Consider the following 21,600-nt stretch of genomic DNA (forward strand, 5'->3'; position numbering starts at 1 on the left):
TTCTACTCATTTCAGAGCAGGTAAATCTTTGGTAGAGGCCTTGCCATTTATGCAAACTTTATGAATAAATATGCACTGCACTCACAGAAGGTAATGATTTAAAATACAACCACCCAAAAATGGGGAAGTAGCAAAGGCTGTGAGACCATACTAAAGTTATGTTAAATGATAACATGATAATGTTTAGGCTAATTTATTTTATTAATTAGCTTTCTGTTTTCAGTGGTTACAAAAGCACTTTAAAAATTATTTTGGGGGAAAAAAGTCACAAACAGTAACACGAGAAATTACTTCTTCAAAATTATGTAACACATCCACTGCTTTCTTGGGACATTCAAAGGTTCTGGTTTTGCTGGTCCATGGACATATAAGAAAACTCATTTTTGAATTATTCATTCAGCATTTAACATCTGTTTCTGATTTAAAAAGAAACCMWAAACTTTATGTAATGGAGGTTTAAAATTGGCATAAAAATAAACTTCTTTTATTCCTCGAGTCCTGTAAAACTGAGTGTACACTAGTACCAAAATATCACTGGAATTAATTTGAATAAATTAGCTAATCTAAACTGGGCAATACTATAATCTATTCAAACCTCCCTAACGAATGCTTTTTATACAAGTTTCTATTCTGTGTGTCATGTCTATCACTCTGCTTATCTACATGGTGTCAGAGAAACCAGGTGCTTCAAATTTTCATGCCTACAGTGAATAAAAAATCCTCAAAAAATTTGTTTAGGCTTTTGGAATTGGTGACCCAAGTGATAAGACCTGCATGAGTTCTTTGAGTTTGCATCAACTTTTGATTGCAGGAGGATGAATGAAAATCCACCCCAGCCAGTTAGAGAAATATCATTGCTRCAGAAATGTGCTGAGGTCACAGGACTCCTTCCCTTTCCCAATTCCTTTGTCTCCTTGGTATCCATATGTGGGATTACAGGTTCATATCATTGCACATCTGGAAGAAAATGCTCTGAAATATTGTTTGGCTAACTCTAAAGAARTTAGGAGCCAAAACAATTCCCAGCATCTTGTGGGTTGCTTCCAGGAGAGCCGGCAATGACACAGCCTGGCATTCCCTGCTCCTGAACTGCTCCTGTCTGGCTGCACAGGGGTGGAAAAGAGGCAGGAGAAAGACTCCTRCAGCAGATTTTCAGTAAGAACTACATTCCTTTGAGAAATTCTCTGCACTTTTAGCATTTCTGAGGGTTTCCTTTATCCTTAACCTCATTATATTCACATGTCCTGTCAGTAACACGCATTAACAGTTCCAGCTTCAGCCTTCAGAAGTCTCTGAATATGTGGGCAACATAAAAGTTGTGCTTTCACTTACCCGCTTTCATCTGCCAWAAATGGATGAAACCTTTTATCTCAGCCCTGCCTTCCCTTACATCTAATGGAAACTTTTTTCATTTCCTGGCCTGACCAACTCCAGGAGAAGTTTAATTTTATTTGGTGTGCTCTGTAATGAAAAGCAAAAGCAATGTGTCTGCAAAGCCACTCACAAGTGCTTGTGGACATTAATGCCACTGCTTGGAGGGTTTGGTGCAGCTTTTCCTCTCTGTCCCCTGCTCTTTTTTTTGGTGGTAGGATTGTGTGTTATGGCTCAATTTCATAAACATTGAATTTAGAGCTAAAAATAGAACCATTGAAGATTACAAATATATAATGTTTCTTTCCAATTTCCATTGTTCCAGATGAAGACCAAAGTGTTCTGTTACAGTAAGTGAAGTTGTTGTAATTAAAAAAGAGTTCTAATTAAAAAAGAGTTCTATTCAGTCACAAAGCTAAATATTAACAACTGATTTTGCAAGCCAGTGTTTTTTTAAGGACTCAAAAGAAATCATCAACTGCTTTGCATTAACATTTTTGTGTTAAAACAGTTGAGTCAGAAAGTCTAAAATGTCAATGAATGTCAATCTTATCAGTGATAATAATGTGTAGATATTAATACTCTCTCCATCTGTTTCTGCTTTCTTTCATTTTGAGAAAAAATATTTATTCAAGTAAGTAACTTAACATTAATGCTAACATAGGCTAACTAAAATTATATTAGTATGAGGCACTTGATCAGCAAATTAATTTTGCACAGTACTCGTATGTATATGTAAAGAGGTGATTGTAATGTACAAAAAATAGAAGGTGGGGAAGGAAAAAAAGAAAAGTCTATTTCCCTCTTCTGCTCCTACCCAAACCTTGCCTTTCACCACTRAAAATGTCCTACTATTCACTTACTCCCCACACAAAATGGGCAAAAACTCCATTACTCTTCATTTACGAGGTTTAAAATCTGATTTTTCACTGGATGTAACTCCATGAAAATTCATTAATGTAATCCTGGAGTGATGAACTGAGGAATTAAACCCTTTATTTTTAATAAAACTCATATTGCTCACTGATTTCTCTACTGAAATCTCATTTTCAAACATAATTTTGAAAACCTGTGCAAACATGGGGAGCACYGGCATGAGGTTATTAATTTTGTTGAGGTTGGCTATGACCCTACACCTTGGTGTGACAGTGACATTGGGACCCCTTTTTTCTGGGAGAAGGTGTCCAAGCCTTCTCACCARTGCCGGAGATGCATTTTTGGGACAGCAGCACATCTGCAGTCGTGGGCAGAGCCAGACCTGCTCAGCTTTGAYGACTTTGGCTGCTGCAAAGGAACATTCACATCTGGCCCCTCAGAAACAAAGATGACATTTTGTCAGCTCTTAATGGGAGCTGCCCCCTCACTCAGGCAGCTCCAAGGCCGTGGGATGGGTTCATAACTCAGGACAGCGAAATTGCTTCTTGCCAGGGTGAATCTTGGTGTGACTCAAGGAGAATCTCATTCTCATTCCTACGACTGATTGCCTGGCAGCAGAGCAGCAAGAAAAAGAACAAAAGACCCTGCAGATTCCCAACACACTGGCCTTGAAAATGTAAGCTGTACTTCTTGTAAATAGACAGGGTGTTACATTTAGTAAGAGAATCTGAACCAAAAGTGTAATACCTACATCACARCATCCTTTGTTTGCCACTGTCCCAGTCATTTCAGACCAGCAGTTTTATTTACTATGTGTGTTTTACATTTTTCTTCTAATACTATTAAGGAAGACAACTTTGGATCAATTCACTTGGAAACTGTGAACTCAGCCAAGGTGAAATGTATAAAGCACTCAATATTGCAGATCTGCTTGGCCACTTTCCATCTGTGCATTTTGCCCTTCAGGATATTTTTCTTAGCTCTGTATGTATTATTTTTTTTTTCAGTGTGTCCTTTCCTTATAAACTTTTAAGTTTACAAGTGAAAAAAAAAAGCCCACAAAACAATGAGAAAAAACAGAACAAATGAGAAAAGCAGAATGCTTGAAGAACCAAGAATATCACTTCAGAATGTTTCTTTTACACTGGAGTGCACTCCTTGTTTCYTTATTACATATTGGACCCTATGGTCTTTTGTTCTTTAAACTTTAAAAAATTCTTCACTGCAGTCTCTGATTAGCTCCCCAATTGCTTGATGCCATTCCAAGAAATKTAAATGAATGTTGACCTGCAAATATTGATTGATTGATTTTTTTTTCCTCGAGTTTGTCTACCTTATTTTCTTTTCCCTTTGAAGATTTCATAATCCAGGATGGTTTTAACTCAGAAGGGCCATTAACTGCTGCCTGTGCTGCAGGCAGCAAAACTTAGWATTTGTGAAAGACCCTTACCATGCAGTACATTATGGATAAAAATAGATTTTAAGTCATCAGCATGTAGCCCTTACTTTCTGGCTGCATTGCATAAGTACCAGGCAGGTAATTTTGAAGTTAACAATAATGTGCATTAATTTTTTTCTCAGCTGAAAAGAAACAATTTTATTTGTRCTAAAAATAGAACTTCTGTTTCCTGTCAGTTTGACATGAATAGAATGAGAAATACAAGATTTGGCTTTTAAATATCTATTCAGATAGTAATAATAATTAAAAAAAAAAATTCCAGAAATGAACATTTTCTTTTGTAGTGAATGCTAATGATAGATCTTGTAGGGTAATCAAAACCTGATCCTCTCTTATGAGGACAAGTTGTCTCACTGATACAACTGACTTTGCTGTTGTGGTTAAAGCTCCCTGTGTTTCTACATGAAGTGGGTAAACAGAAATTTGTAAAACTACTCTTCACATGGCCTTGTAAAGAGTATAAAAAGCCATAATTCACACTAGAATGTTTTTCTTTAAAAAAAAAAAGTCTGTTTCCTTTTTCGTGTTTGTCCAAGCTCATCATGGTCCCTGCTCAGGGCAAAGAAAAAAAAAAAAAATGGATCACATGAGACATCAGAAGTTTCCCTAGTCCAACACAGCTGGTTCTGTGGATTAAGTGAGGCTGGAGAGATGCATTGGCTGTAAATTATTGTCGATGCATCCATTGCACCGAGAATCAGTATTGGATTTAAATTAAAATATTGCATTTGCTTTAAGGCAACCCTAAACATCTTCATTAGGATCTCACCAGAGCCTGTGATTATTTGAAGCAGCRCAAGAGAACAGAGAGATTGCTAAAGGGCAAGACTGGCAGTGGGAATAATGTTTCCACATATCCATCAATCATTGTCTTACTTTAGGCTTGGGAACAAATAAAGATGAAAAAGCTCGCACATAATGGCATTCATATTTGTTACAGATTTCTTTTTGTTTATAATTGTTTGAGCCATAGTAAGGAAAAGTTCCCTTTTGTGTGACTGGCATCCTTTATGCAACACAAAATAGAGMTTTTTTTTTTTTTAAAGGCTGAAYTAATTTTCTAGAAATCTCATTTTGAGCACACAAACAAAAATATGCAAGACAATTTAACTTTATAATGTCATTATCACAAGCATCTTRTAATTCACAACCTCTACAGCCATAAATATTGTTTGAAATGTCAGATTTTTTGTTTGAAATTCATATTTTTGAATTAACAGGTACAAATTCTGTGGGATGTATTCTTCCCTCCTACCTTTTATTGAAAAGACCTTTTCTCTGAAGGGTTATTAATGGAGCTGCTTTTTCAGCTTAGTACTTAAATGATTAAACGTGAGATATTTCAAAGTTATAAGGCTGATCAACTGGGATGTATTTGTGAGTGTGTGTGGTGATAACAAAAATTGCTAAATTATTTTGGGCAATGAACAGAACTACTTTTGATTCAGACCTTAAAATAAGCAGAAAAGAGCCAAATGACTTCTGCTCTTCACAAGTAAAGACAGGATTGAAAATGGCTGAAAAAGGAAAGGTTGAATGGTTGGAGGAGCAGCACACATGGAGCTCTTCCACTGGAATTGAAAGCTCCAGTTCAGCCAGGAGAGAGTTTTTAGTGGATGACACAGATTTGGTTTGTCTGACATGTTTTCTGTTTGCATTTATGTGAAGCTTTATCAGATTTTCAGAAGCCAAACAAACATATATTTTTAAAATATAAATAAATAGAAATAAAAACAAACAAACAAACAAATAAATATATATATATATATATATACATGCAAGTCAGACATTATGCCAAAAGATAGGTGACATTAACTGGGCTATGGAGTAGGTACTACTAGGGTGTTTTTCTGATGGCCAGCATGGATCACAGCCTTTTAAGTTCCTTTCTTTCTGTGTGTGGTGCTTACATGATTTTTTGATGACATTGAAAAAGTAAAGTTATCCTGAAAAAGAGCGAAATTATGATGAACCTTTCCYTTGATTTTTCAGATGCTTCTTCAATGTCTTTGACTATTACTCACCAAAAGCCTGTAGGTGATTTTTTGTCATCAGATTTTGTCTTTCCAAAGCTCTCTGCATGCTACCCAGTAAATATTGATGGTTTGGTGCTTTTTAGTAAGAATTCAAGGGAATTTCTGCCTGCTTAAGTTTACAATCTTACATAATGGATGTGGGAAAGTGAGAAAAATGTCCTGCAACCCACAATATTTCCCAGGTATAAATAGAAATAGGAAAATTGAGAATCCACCTGGCTCTAGCGCAGATCTGGCTCTTTGACAGAGATAAAACAATTATCCASTGAAAGGACAAAGTGAGGTTTAAGAACCATCTCAAAGCTCACTGGGTTCCTGGTTTGTTTTGCATTTATCTTCTGTGTGCAGGAGGAGAGGAAGGACAGGTCTGCAGTCAGAGCAGTGAACATGTGCAGTGAATATCAGGTCTCTTCACCTCTCACCTTTGTCTTCTACGTGGTAATGACTGCTCTTCCTTCTACCTTGCTAATATTGCTGTTTACACATCAGATATTTCTGTTTTAATAACCCTGGGTGCTGCCTGATCATTTTGTGCTAAATCTTTTCTTTACAAGGCACTAAAAATCCAAGCTCAGGATTTTCTGCTTCCATATGCCCTGACAGAACCAAAAGTGATTTCCATTTCTAATATAGCCGTTCATCCTTTGTGTAGATGATTTGGCAGCTTAGTTGATATTGGCATATTGTTGTCATTTATGCTTTTTTTTTTTTTTTTTTAAAGTCACTAAATTCAGTTTTTGCATTTCAGAATAGTTAGTGATATGCAGTAAAAACAGAATATAATAGTGTAACATAACTTCAATAATATTGTAGACGAAAAATCTCCAAATTGCATCCTCCATATAACCTGGCAGGTTAATCAGATTTYCCAGCTTCAAAGTGTATTAGTTCATTCCAGCAGGGTAAAGGTTGCTCATGTTTTTTGGGGAGGGTAGCAAACAATTTGGAAAGATTTAGTTAATTAGCAGAAACAAAAGTGAAAATCCAACCTATTAAATGCAGAAGCCATTAAGGRGACAGATGGATAAACAAAGCTGTTTTTCTCTTTGGCTTTGGGTTCAGTTATTAAGGGTGGAAAAAATCAGCATAATCCTTTCATTTGCTCCAAATTCTGGGTCAGCACTCAAAGCTGTGCATGAGCAGTGCAAGAGTTTGGAAAATGTATCTTTTGCTTTGGATATTCACACCATCTGGATTCCTGATTTTGGCTGCGTGCAGAGGCCACCAGGACAGCTGTCGGGGTAGGAATGGGTTGTGACTCCTTCCAGCGCTTTCCTGGCCCTCCCATCCCTTCCACACCCTCAGCTCCAGAAAGAGGCAGAAATAGCAGCACTGCCCACTCTCACAGCCTCCTTGGCAGCAAAATCTGCTGTGGGAATTGGGCACTGGGCTGGTTTTTCACCCAGTTTGTCTCAGCACATGCTGTTTGCACATAACCAGACCTTGCACTGGTTTGCTGCTGTTCCTCACATCTCCATCCAGAAATGCATCTCTKTTSTGTCATTCACCTTGAAATTCATTTMTTTGGAAATCTCTTTATAATCCAAGCCTGCACTAATATCCAGCTAGAGCTAGCAAACCTTATTTTTCAAGTCTTTTGGAAATTTTAGGGTGGAGAATGCAGACAGAAAAGCTGGAAAAGGACATTTCAAACCTAGTCATGTGCAGAACATACTCCCCACTTCCCTATYCTTATGTGTAAAACTGAAAGGCTGCAAGAATTAATTGTTCTGTTGCTTTGTTGGCACCATAGAAAATCTCTTTCCATTTTTAAAATTAAATTAATCCCTGAGCACTAACTAAACACATTACATGTTCAAAATATATTTTAAAAAATCAACTTCCTTGTGCCTCAAACAYAGTCTTACAGATTGATTTATTTATGCATTAAATACTCAGCTTTGATATTACTATCTACTTGCACATTTTATGCATGCTCAATGTTTCCTTAATTTCTTCAAAATTTATATGAAATATTAATATGTGGATTGGGACAGTTTAGTTCGTTAACTGTAAATTAAGAGCTGGCATTCATTATTTAGTAGTTAAATTCTGGCTTCCAGTTTTTGTGCTCTTTCCTGCTCTAATGATTCTTTACTTAATGGAGGTAATTACAGAGTGATACAACACCAGGTCAAAAAATATCACCCTRTGTTTAGAAAGACTCTTAAGTGTATTTATTTAAAAGTCAGAAGATCATCCCRGTGTACAGTGTTTTCTTACCCCTGTGAAGGAAGAAAGGAAAAATTCCAAAATTTWTAAATTTTTAAAATTTTACATCTTGTCTAATTTTTAATTAGTGTGGATATTCATATTGACAGCTGCAAAATGGATACAAGTTCCACTGAATGAAGTGTTTAAACAATCTGTTCTTTATCTATGACCCAGTCTTGCTAATTTTTCTCACACTGTGAAATCATATATTTCTAAAGTAATTCTTCAGAAGTTTGTAGGAGTACCCATGGATGAAGATCATACTTAATGGAGCATAAATTATTGCAGCTCCAACAAATACAAGAGAATAACAGGGAATATATCCGCCTATCTAATACAAGGTAAGACATATTAAAAAAAAAAAAAAAAAAAAAAAAAAAAAAAAAAAAAAAAAAAAAAAAAAAAAAAAGGGAAAGAGAACTAATTTCAGGGTGAAGGACCTAATCACAGAAAAATCTTTTTAAAGATTTTTCTTTTAAAAGATATTTTAAATAATTACAATTCAACATCTATACCTGGGCCAGCCATGTCAGGCTTTCTTCATGCTTGAGGGAGAAACAAACAATTTTAAAACAATTTTAGACCACATTTCTTAAGATTGTTGCCTGCTCAGAGGTGTAAGGAATCTCACCTCAAGCAGCAGTTCTTACCTGCTGAGGAAAGCTGAAGGGGTTAAATCAGTTACTCATGCCCAAATCAGTGAACCCTAATCCCCTTGTTCTGGTGGATCCTATGCTAGCTCCTGAAATTTTCACAGTACAAAAGAAAAAAAAAACAACAACTAAAATMATGAAAAAAGTATGTCAAGATTGCAGCAAGCTGTTTCTACAGGATTTATTGTTTGTGCAATACGGTCAACAAGTCATACATGAAAATAGCAGAAACTGAAATTAATGAGGCAACAGATAATTTGTTCAAATTAATATTAATATTTGTTCAAATATTAATAKGTATCTATTTTCCCTCCATCCTCTCTTCCTACTTGTGCTATAAAAATTAAGTACAAGGGGAATGACCAATACTTAACAGAAAAAAGTCTTAAACACTGACTTGGAAATTTCKGTAAGATTTTGAAGTACAAGCTGGCGGGTATTTTCCCCCTGCCTTTTTTTCCCCCTCTGTTTTAGGTTGTGTTTGATTTGTACTCATCTGCTGCACCTGATCTGCTGTGCATTAAATTGTCACTGATTTTCCTGAAGTTTCCAGGCATTGCAGTTTGGCTGGGAATTTAGTTATGAGACAAGGCAGCAGCAGAATGAGGTTATTTGTCTCCTGACTTTCTCACTACCTTGCCTGTCCTCCCTCTATTTAAGAACTCATTTTTCAGGTATCCTCTTTTTTCCATGATGATCTTCTTTAGATTTAATTTACCATTCAAAACTCTCCTTGTAGTTTTTTATTCTCTTGGTATATTGATAAGATGTAAGGGAATGTGCTGATAGCAACACAAAAGGTGAGATTTATCAATCATGCTTCATTTTTTAACACCCTCGCTAGCAGAATTGTTATGTTTGCAAAGATGTTAAAAGGAAAAAAAATAAAATAACTGCCTGAAAGAGATGAGGGGAGGGAAATGGATGCTGATGGCAGCTGTTCTTCCAGACACTGTCTTGGGAGCCCAGAGGACAAGAGCAGGCATTGCGGAATGTTCTGGGGACACATCACACCATCTCTTATCACCTAAATGTTTCTTTTATTTGATRTTAATAACACTATGCTATGGTCAACGATAGAATAAAAATCCCATCAGAAGCAGCAGAGTTACTCATTCATGACTGACTAATTTCTCCAGTGTCAACAAACAGAGTTTAAAGCACCCCATAGCACAGAAGGTTATTTCTGCTGTCACTTCATCAGTGGAAAGAAGCACAATTTTGTCTTTCTTAGGTCAGTATGACCTGGCACCTGATAACTCCTATAAATCACAAACTGCAGATGTATTATGATGCCAGTGTTAAAATAGTATAAAAATAAGTTTTCAACAGGCCCTTTGCTAAATCTTATTCATAAAAATGAGCAGGAATATTAAACTCAACACATCTATYGAAGAAATATATGACCACATGATTTAAAAACTTGTTCCTGAATTAGTTACTGTTTCACAAACCTCAAATGCAACAAGCTATTCAGATTTATACAGAGCCACTGTCAGATTTGTGGTGCACAACAAACCCAAGAAGCTCTTCAGCTAAATGACTATTAAGCTTTTTTTTTTTAATACATACTTAAATTGCCTCATTTAAAACAATTATAAATTCACAACATTTTATGATTTAAAGGAGGATGATGGTAGTGATACATCTTTCAATTATGTCTTTATGACCACAGCAAGAGGACTGTGTGATTCACACCTACAGCTATTAAGGTGCCTTTGTTATAACCCCAGGCCTTTATCTCATCCTAGATGGACTTCATAAAATGATGGTTCCCACCTTTGGGATTTATTAAGCAGATATGTTGTCCTTCACAGTTCTGAAAAAGGTCAGCTTCAGCATGTTGCTGTTCCCTACAAGCAATCATCAGAAAATACAAGTATTGGAAATGCCTGATAACTCAAACCTCAAGATAATGGTGTTGGGAATTTCCAGCTCCACGGAAGGCTGAATTTAAATTCTGTGCAGTTGACTCCAGAAATGTGTTGACTGGCTGCCATCTCCTTTAATACAATGAAAGTGGTCTATTTTTAACCATGGACTTAGTTTAATCAGCATAGTTGCAGTTTTGGCTGTGACRAGGGAAAGGGCTGTCATTATCTCATTTATTTAAGTTGCCCCTTTTTCCCAACATGGATGCAGTTGCTGAGCAGAAAAACCCTCCAAAAAATTGTCAAATCATGCTACTGTTTTGAGTCCAGCCGGAAATCTGCTGCATGGAACATCATTTGGGATATAGAGAATAAAGGGCCATCCACTCTGGTGACAGAGCAGCAGCAAATTTAAAATAATTTATTTGCAACATATTGTGTCCCACCTTGTGACCTTGGGATCTGGGAATAACTGCATAAAGATGGGATGGAGAGGGATAACAGCACTGCTGCTAATAAGGGAGAAAGACAAACTCTAACCCACCAAAATACTGATACCAGAGTTGCACAGCTGTTAATGAACTCTGATGAATGCCCTAAGTCTTGGGAACATCCAGGAATATGAAACTCCGGCTTTTATAAAATACTGTGCTTAAGAATTCATGCACAGGGAAAAGAAGGAATCCTCCCCTCTTCGGAACTATTTTAAAACAAGCAAACAATCCCTGGAGCCTTAATTGTTTTCTAACATTTTTTTTTTTTTCAGTTATTTCTACCCGGAATTAATTGTCTTGCCTAAACCAAAGCAGCAGTTGACAAGTTTATGCATTTCTTTTGGAGGCCAGGGATAACTGAGGGGTGTCTGGAGGTCCTTCTCAGTCTCTTGCAGTCCAGTCCTTCTGTATCCATTTTTGCTATGGAAACTTTAGTGAATTTACCTGGAATAGAGCAAAGTGTTGAACAGAAAGACGACAAAAAAAAAAAAAAAAAAAAAAAAAAAAAAAAACCAAAAAAAAACGAAAAAAAAACCAACAAAAAAACCAAAAAAACAGGCATGAGAATTTTATTCTTTATCTGCCATATTCTCCAACAGACCTTTAGGAACCACAGTGAAATTGTAGCAGCCATTGAGCAAAATTCAAAATGTAGGTCTTTGTATCACTTCTTGTAAAGATGCTAACTYTGAACTGAAATCAGAAAATAAACTTAGTTTGCTCAGGAACTAAGAACAGATTTGATGCATCACCATTTCGATACACCTGAAATATCAATGCTGATTCAAAATTGGTGTGCAAGTACTAAGCAAATTACGAGAATAACTTGAAAACATTAGTGCAATATGTGCTGTATGGATAGGCAGGAGCTTGTTGCAGAATGCAGCATGTATAATTATAGCTTCATGTTTCATGTAGAGTTTTCTGGGAGCATTTTTCACGCATGAGTTCTTTCTTACCACTAATGACATTTGGAAACCGCAGTGCATTCAAAATCTGATGAGCGTCACTTCCAAATTGCTTCCAGGGCGTGGTGTGAATCAATTAATATCTTCTGTTCTGACATAAATTCAAAGACTACAGCTTTCAGAAGCATGTAATGGTATAATTGTGGAATATGCAATATTTATTGATGAGCATTCTAAGAGGAATATAGAGATAATTATATGCAAACGCACTTATGAAACAAAATCAATGTTATTTTCTACTGATTATTCACAGAGGCATAAAATAGATTCAGTGCTAATAGTTCTGCTAATTGCACATATCTTTATGCATGTTTATGAACACAAGACAACCAGAGTACCTCAGAATGAAAAGGAGCACAACTCTTAGGAGGCATTCACTAACTAAAGACATTAAAATAATAAAAGTTAATTTATGAAGAAAACAAGGATAGAATACCAGAGAAACTGTAGGTGAAAAAACTGGTCTTAATCTTAGGAACAGATTTGTGTAATAACTCAAATCTTTATTTGAATGGGTCTAGACCACTAATTATCCAATATTATTTTKAATTTTATAAAAAGAAAGATAATCTGGTTTACCTCTTGCTATGTAAATTTATTTGTTTTCAGGAACACCTTCTTTCATGTAGCAGGCAGATATTTATAAACCAGAGAAACCCAGTGACACCCAGTATGATTTGAAATAATATGTTAAATATATTAGAACAAATCAGTGTTTTCTGAATGCAAAGTGGGATTTGTGCTTTGAGCTCAAAGTTTGCTTGAAGGTCCTTGCAGCCCTGGAACATGAGACATTGTGTCACCCACACTCACCCGTGGTGTCCCTAAAACARCAGCGAGCATCATCACACCTTAATTTTTGATATAAAGCATTATTGCTGTTATTGCTTCAAATGTAATTATGGATTCTTGAAGCCTTGAGTGGTAGATTAGAAAGGGGAAGGGAACACCTGCAGAATGAAGTTCCAGGATCAAACAGTGAGTCTGGAAGGTCCATCTTTGAGAGGGTGGGAAACCAAACCTCTGTGAGCTGGTCCTTGGGGCACTCTCGTGCAGCAGCCTGACCAGAAAAACAGTGAGGAGCACCATTTCTAGAATAAACACACAGAAACAGCTGGGGTGAATGAAACCAGCCAGGTTGAGAGTGAGATCCTGCAGAGGGGCTAGTTAGAAAGGAGTCAAAGCACTCACAGYGCCAGCTCTGACCTTGAGGAGAGGCCAATAAGGGTGAGAAATATTCCTTGAGTCAACACAGCTTCTGGAAAGGGAAGCCATGAATCACACATCTGTCTGAGTCCTTAGAAGGAGTGAACCAGCTCTAGGATAGCATATCAGAAGTCAGTATCATTGAATTAGATGAAATTAAAGTTAAATTATGTATTTTATGTTTTTAAGAATATTCTATCATAGATAAAAAAGGGAGGGTTTTCTTTTTTTTTTCTCCTGCTAATTAATGGCTGAAAGAATAATAGAAACCTCATTACAAATGCTGGGCTGAATGAAAGAAACCCCAACGGAATATTTATGTCACTGGAAATTATTGAGTGAAAACTAAAAATTGCCGTGGCTTATGGGTGACTTCCTCAATGTTTATAGAAAATGGACAGCTGTTGGCAGAGTGGCAACAGAGGGAAATCAAAGCTGTGTGCAAAAGAGAAGTGGCTTATCTTTGGCAGGGGAGAATGCACTTAGACCAATTAATGTAGACATTAAATCATACAAAGTGCCAATGTTTCGGAATAATCTGAGTAGCCAAGTTTGGTAACTTGGAAAGCATTCCCAAAGRTTTTACTTTTTGTGTCTGCTGAGTGATCTGAGTCTTCACTGCATAAACCCCACTCCCCTGGATTTGGCATCCCAGGRCTGGGAGACATTTCCTTAATTATTTCCTTAATGCACACTATTGGGAACAGCTGGCACCTGTAGAATGTATGGCTGATGTTTTCAGCCTTAAGTTTGATTGCATGGAAGGAAAATTTATATCCCATCCCATTTGGTATTGCCATGGATAGGAGGACATGATGCAGACCTTTTAAGGTACTGACAATTTTCAGTGTGATGTTTCAGCAGATTTCCAGCACTAATGATTTATGTGGCTAACTTTATAAACTGCAGCTTTATAGAAGAAGTGCTAAATTAAGTCTCCATCACATGAATTGATGGCTTTCCCTCTGTCTTTATAAGTGAAACATTTGAAACCAATACTGCAACTAAAGGAAAGTGTCATTTTATTAAATCTGGCTTATGATTCAATAATTCTGTTGAACTGCTGTTCTCATTTAGACATCAATCTTCTGCATGCTTTTTAAGAAGCACTCAAAGTCCCAGACTTTGCTTGTGGTAACAGCATGAAATGTGRAAATGAGGAGGAAACTCAGGTGTGTAAAACTGTGACTCTCACACAGCCAGAGCTGTAGTTTAATCTGGTGAAAGACAGAGGGCTCACAGAAAAAGCCCATTTTAGAAAATGACACCAAATTTGGCCCTAAAAACAAGTGTCTAAGCAGTTGTGGTGCTGTGGTGGATTCACCATGTCTGGCTGCCAGCTGGACTCTCACTTCTCCTTAAYAGGGCAGGGGAAGGAAACAAGAAGAAAAAGCTCAGGTCAAAATAAAGGCAAGGAGGTCACTTCCCAATTGTTGTCACGGGCAAAACAGACTTTACTTGGGAAAAAAATAAGTTAATTTATTGTCAGTGAAAAGAGAATTAGATGGTATGAAACACAGGAAGATTAGACCTACACCTTCTCTCACTTGCCTCTTTTTCCAGGGTCAGCTTCATTCCTCCATCCCCAATTCCTCTTTCTCCTGCCCCACCGTGAGTGGAACAGGGGGATGGATAGTGGGGGCTGAGATCAGCCCATTACATCATGTCTCTACTGCTCCTTCTTCCTCAAAATTTTCCCTGGTTCCAGGGTGGACTGGACTTCCCCTGGGCTGCAATCCATCAGAATAAACCTGCTCCTGTGTTGGCTCTTCACTGGGCACAGCTTCTTTGGGGAATTTCCAGCAGGTAGAAAAATACAATTTTATCTGGAAAAACAAAATGGAATATGGATTCATGCTCCTTTTCATATCACTGATACTCACAAGTAGTGTTTGACCTCCAGAGACTGGAAATTTTCAGCTTCTTTGGCATAACCAGTTCCAAGCCTTTCATAACCTCTTATTTCTATTCYTACTGTTCTGGAAGATGAGGTGTCTGGTCAGAATAATGTCTTTTCAGAAATATATATTTTCTTGATAGTAGGAATAACCTTATGACAGCTTTCTGTAACTTTCCTCTGCTCATTTTTTCATACATGTGGATRTWTTGCAGCTTTTTAAWTTTTTTTTTGGCAATGCACCAGGARCTAAACRACAGAGAGTATTATCTCAGTTTAARCTTTACAAGTTGGGTCTCTGTAATGAGCCTTTTGAGCACTTAGCACCACCATGAAGCACTCACAGAAGGCAACTGKAGTTTACATAAAGCCACGAGGTAAAACAATTATTTTAGAACATCAAGAATCTTTTTATTAATAGTAGAAAAATAAACTGTATAAAAAGACAATTTTACTACAGCTTTAGGAATATTGTGATTTCAATTTCATGCTAATTTCTTGAAATATTGCATTCAGATATTGCAAGAACACCAAACATCATCTAATCAAGGTAAGATCCACTGGCTCTTTGTTAGGATTACCTGGTGTAGCTGGGTTGCTGATCATGAAATATGAAACAGCTGGGACCTGTTATCTTTCCCTATTTACTTTCTGTGTGCTTCCAGCTCTAATTATAATTCCAGTGAAACACAAGGTTCCAGTGAAACACAAGGAAGCACAAGCTTAGAGAAACCACCATGTTTGCAGCAGAATGGAAAGCAATCAAACATTTCTGTTTAATTTTTTGTTGTTATGACCTATCATTTCCAGCTGAACCCTGAAAACTTTTATGCACTAATTTTGAGGGTGATTGATTTTGTATTTTTAAGCTTGTGAGTTGGTTTTGGTTGGTTGGTTTGTTTGTTTGTTTGTTTGTTTGTTTCAGGAAGGTGAAATTTGTATGTCACAAGACTGGGTCTTGTACTGCTTTAAAAAAAAAAAGAAAAAAAAAAAGAAAAAAAAATAACATTTTGTGTCTCACTTCTATTAAGTTCAGTTTTATGTTGGCTGRTTAATGCTTGTGAGTTAGAAGTGCTGAATGGAATGTTTCATGCAACACTGAACCTACCAGTGTCTCATATTTTACCAATATTTAGATTCATGTGATAAAACTATTTCTGTGGTCTGGCAATAAGCACTGAAACAGAAATCATACCAAGTTAATCTTTTTAGGGACAGGGAGAAACACCAAAGTAACAAACCAGCTTCCTARCAATATTCAGGAGATGAAGGCTACTTTCTATTCACCTGATCAAGTTTCTTGAGAAAAAACTTGATGGAAATAGTTTTACCTGATGATCTTTCACCAGTCTGCTTCTAATCCAGTGGGTGGGATAGTAAATGTGTTATATACATTGGGCAGGTAAGGATTTCAAGAATGGGTTTTACAACTCTTATTCCCTAATCATGCTATAGTTAACATGATGCTTTTCTTGTTTCCATAGGAAGCYCAAGAAAGAGAATAAACAGTTTTTTACTGATCATCTACCATTCAGATTGCTTTTTCTTGGAAAAATGGATATTTGCCTGATGGAGAAAAAAACCACCACTTCTGGAGTCTATACAGATGTGAAATTTTCAGTGAGGTGAACCTAGTTAATTGCTTACCATATCACTCACATGTTAAAAGACCATAGAAAAACCTCAACCATTCAATTTTTGGAAGAATTGGCAAGTTGGCAGAACAAGCTCCATAGGGAAATATTATTTTTAGAAARCAAAAATATGGTTAGTTTAAAGTGGAGTTTTGCTTAGATGGGGTTTTCAATGATGGTTCCCTTGCTTATAATAACAACATTCAGTACCAGTCACCAGAGGAAATTAAGAGAAGTCAGCAGTCAATTTGACTAACTAAAACAGGCCTCAGATAGAAGCCCAGAAAGCAACAATTCCAGCTACTTAAGTTACAGTTTCATATATCCATTGTAGAGCTAGATTTTGAAATGGAGCATAAATCAGATCCTAATTTCAAAAATCAAGAAACCACTGTCAATATTATTTTGGATTTCTAAGATATGTAGCTTATAGCTTATTTATTTTCTACTGTTTACTACTTAAATTCTCAGTTTCAGTTTGAGAATYATTCTTGTTTTCCCATGTGCTGTTTCAGACGACAAAGTTTAATCTGGGATTCCCAGCTACAATCCACTCCAAAAAATACATATTCTTTTCTAGTGTCTATGGTAATTTTCACTTTTACAATGAAAATTTTTTTTGGAGCAACACCAGGTATGGTGTTAAAGAATTGTTAGATTTAATTTTAGAAATTGTGGCTTTCACATGTAACTAAAATAATTCCAGGGTATGCACAATTTATGTAAAATGTTTTGAGGATACAGAAGACAATATTCAGCCAGTGACTGAGTAAGCACCCAGTGTCCTTTATTTCTTTACTGAACCTGAGCACTAAAAGTTTGAGTATTTCAGGATTTGGGGCCAATTTTAGCAGCAGTTCTCTTAGGACTGAGATCAGTGCCCCTGGCTGTGGCAAGGAGCTTTGTCTGCTGTTACTGCAAACCTGACTAAGCTCAGAAATATCCTAAACTTCATTAGCAACTACTCAAAACCACAAATCCATCTCCCTGATCTTCTCCCAAAATCTTGCATGCTTGCTTTTAAAACTGAAGTTGCATGGCAGTTTTCAGCTGGCAAAATTTTATTAGGTTCRAATCTATTTATGCTGAGTGAAATAATTTGGATTTTGTCTATTTAAAACAAGCAATTATAAGTTCACACTGTTAAACTTATAAAGTACTTAGAGCCTCAATATCTTGAAAGCTTGACATTGACTTGGGCATCAATTTTATTTCAGCATTTGAGACAATGCCTTTGTTGTAGCAGTTCAAAGAAAGAACAATAGCTGCATTTTGTAAGTGCAATTCAGATGAATAACAACACCTAAGGTGTTTCTAAAATGATTTTACTTATGCAATTTTGGTTTCTGTAGATGTTTAGTGTTGGCATTTTTAGCATAAAAATTACTTATCTTGAGAGGTTTGAAAATCACACCGTTTTACTGACATAGAGAAAGAGACAGCAGGGGAAAAAGAAGTGTATTATAACAGCCTGTTAGGCTGTAGGGTAKAGGGTGAAATAGGGAATTGAAAATCAGAAAGAAGAGAAAAGAAAAAAAGAAGCACAGACAGGTGGGTGGAAAAAATGCTGGAGGGAACAGAAATCGCTGCGAGCAAGATTTCCCATAATCATTCATGGAAGGTTTACAAAAGGATATTACAGCTACCTGGGAGAGCAGAGCCCAGGGCCATTTTGGCACACAGAGCAGGGGAAAGCTGTAATGCAGCGTTTCGGGATCCAATCATAGCACAARTGCTCGGGAGGCACAAGGTTGCAAAAATGGTCAACATGTGAAAGTCAACTAATTTTAAGTAAATAATACTGATGGAATGACATTGTCAGAGGCTTTTCTCTTCCACAGACAGTGGAATGACAGACTGTCACATCCACTCGAAAAAGTAAATATCCTGCAGAATGAGGGTGAGCATCCTTTATGCTGGTTCAAGCCTGGAGATTTGGCTAAAAAAAGAAGGCAAACATTGGCATCAAGAGATATTCCTGTCAGAGTAAGGACATCCCACTCTGTGAGCTCTGACARCAAAACAGCTTTGTGCAGATACTTCTCCTGGATTTGAACAACTCTTCACTACTGTGGGTTGGTAATGCAATGCATTTTGATAACAGGAAATGTATTTTTTCCTCATCTGTTACACTGTGGCTCTTGCTAATGGCTGTTGATGTGTGCTGGAAATTYTGTGGCCCTGCTCAGGAGATTTTCCATGTTTGCCATTGCAGCACGCATGGTACAAGGTCTCCTTTGTAAAGCTGGAGCTTGATAACCTGCCTGAATGATGAAATTGGGCTGATGTGTGAAGGGGTGGAGCTGCCTGTCTTCCCMTCTCCATGAGGAATGCCAGGTTCACCTCTGAGTCGGCGTTAGTAACGCAGTGCATTGGGTCACCTGGCCAGTCTGACAGTGTATTTGCTCTCTTTTCCTGTAATTTYCTACCAGATCAGACCTCCAAACCAGTTTACCAGGCAGCCAAAGAGTTGCAAGGGATGGGAGGGGAAACCTGCCTTCCCTCTGAGCAAAGAAGAGCATTCCAGCCTGGGCTGATTCATCCTTGCAGTGTCTTGGGGACACAGCCCCACCTGCATGGCCCTGGCTGTGCCAAGGGACTGGGGAAGGTGCTCTGGGTTACATTCAACAGTGAGAATTGGAGGTACCTGTTAAATCCATGCCCAAGAATTCCTGGGTCCTGCTGTTTCTGCTCTATTTGCTCGGTTTCCCCTCTGTAAACTGGGAAGGATCACACTCTCCTGTTCCTGTGCTTTGTGTGGTTTCTGTATTTGGTCATCTGGATTTTTGGGTGGATTGCTGTCCTTCTGCAGTTTAACAGCACCGTGACCTCGGGGGAGCAGGGGAGAGGCAGAAGTCAGGGATTTCTCTCACTGTTACAGTGATATAAATGAAAAACAGCAATCTGTTTATTGGGATTGAAATCTGCAACCCTGGCCAACTGTAATTCGTTCTGATTTCTAGTGGCTACTTATAAATGAAGTGTGGGTCTTAGTTCTGGTCAATTAACCCTTTCATTTTATTGACTTCTACTATAAATAATTATATAAAAGCTATGTAAATCCTCACAAATGTGATATAATTATCTCAACAATTATTCTGCATCTCAGTGGGTATGGGGGAAAATGAAACCTGTTCCTAAAGCATTTCTGGTTGCTAAGGAACAGTTACTTCAGTCGTAGAAATTGTCTCTCACACCAGATACATTATTCTGGCAAATTGGACTTTCAGATTGAGTACCAAGGGAAAGGGGAACAATCAGAAATGAGAAAATTGCTATTACAGAGCTCCATGGGGTCTGGTTTGTGTGTCAAAGATTCTGGTTTTATATCTGTTGCTGTTTCTATTGTCATGATCTCTATTTTTTTTTTCTATCATTTTTTTAATCCACTCACTGAAAAAAAAAATAAGAAAAGAAAAAAAATAAGACAATTGATAAGCCAGCATTTAATAACATCTGTTTTTTTATTGGTGGGGGAGGGGGGTAAATATCACCAGTTCCTACTTTCCTCATCTCAAAATATAAGACCTGTATTATGGGATTTAGGACAGCTTTCAACAAAAGCACTTGGGCCAAGGGGGAAAAGGCATCAAAGTCTGGTCTACGTTTGTTGCTCTGCTCAAACTCCTCCTCTTTGCCAAGCCAGGGTTGTGCCCACTGAGGTGCCTGGGAGGGTGGGGTGTCTGTGCTGCAGGTGACACCCTGGGCTTCAATTCCCAGATGGGCAGAGCCCCATCCCTGTGTAGGGCTGAGTTGGTTGGAGTGTGAGGAATGGTGCCCAAACTGTGAGAATGAGAACACAGAATGTTTCTGAAAGGGTGTTACAGCAAGAATTCACCAAGTTAATTCATTAGATCTGGGAATACTTAGTGTGGGTGGATATGTTTACAGCTCATTTGCTCTATACACAAATTATAAACTGTCCTGGGTCCTCTTCAGACCGATCTATGCTTAATTCTCCTTTGTTGCAACTTTGTATTTTGTTGATGTCACATGCCATTAAAAAAAAAAAAAAAAGTAATTATATTATGTTACCACTGAATAAAACAAACAAGACCCCATCTAGCTTTCTGTCAAAAGCAATGAAAACAAAAAATCACTCTTTGCCGAGCTCTACCCTTTCAGTTTGAAGCTGCTACAAATTCTGAGCTATGTTTCTGTATTTTGTGCTCAAACATCTCGTCTAATTAAATTCTGCCCGAGTTCCTTCTGTGGCTTGTTGCAAGATTTATAATGCAAAAGATCAGAAGGTTGAATCAAGGATTTAATAAAATGTGTTGTACAAAGAAAGAAGTTGTGTAGGTGCACAGAATAGCAAGTGCTCATTTTAGCACTCCTTGTGGTTGTGATGATAATTACTGCACTTCTCTTGAAATCCATTTAATTTTCAATTTTACTTTGAAGTTTAAAAATGTCATTAATTAATTACTTTATYTAAACAGATTTAGATATTGCTGAAAGCCTTCTGGAAGAAGAAAAATAAAAGGAGTAGCTCTTTTCATGTAAGGCTTTCCCCTTCCATTCCTTATGCTTGTGGGATRTTATTATTATCATCATATATATTTTTATATCATATATATTATATAATATTTATTTTTAAAAGCTGACCCAGCAATGTATTGCAGTCACTCACAGATCTTACCACAAGCACATGAAGGATTATTCTACTGTGAGCTATTTCAATCCATTGGAGATAATGGATTGTGTTTCCTACATCTGAGACAGCAAAACTTTGGGAAATTCTTTTTTTCCAGGGTTTTGCTTCCCTGGGAGTGATGGGATGACACCTGTGAGAGCTGTCTGCTACTGTAACATACAGATAAAGCAGCTTGGGAAGGAGGCAAGAGAAAMATAAAACCAAAAATACACTGCTGGTCCTCTAAATGTTATGTTATGTTGCAGAATATTGAAAAGTTTTTGG

The sequence above is a fragment of the Malurus melanocephalus genome, unplaced genomic scaffold (genome assembly GCF_030028575.1).
Source record: "Malurus melanocephalus ecotype Western Australia unplaced genomic scaffold, MMel_1.1 scaffold_396, whole genome shotgun sequence".
Taxonomy (NCBI): Eukaryota; Metazoa; Chordata; class Aves; order Passeriformes; family Maluridae; genus Malurus; species Malurus melanocephalus.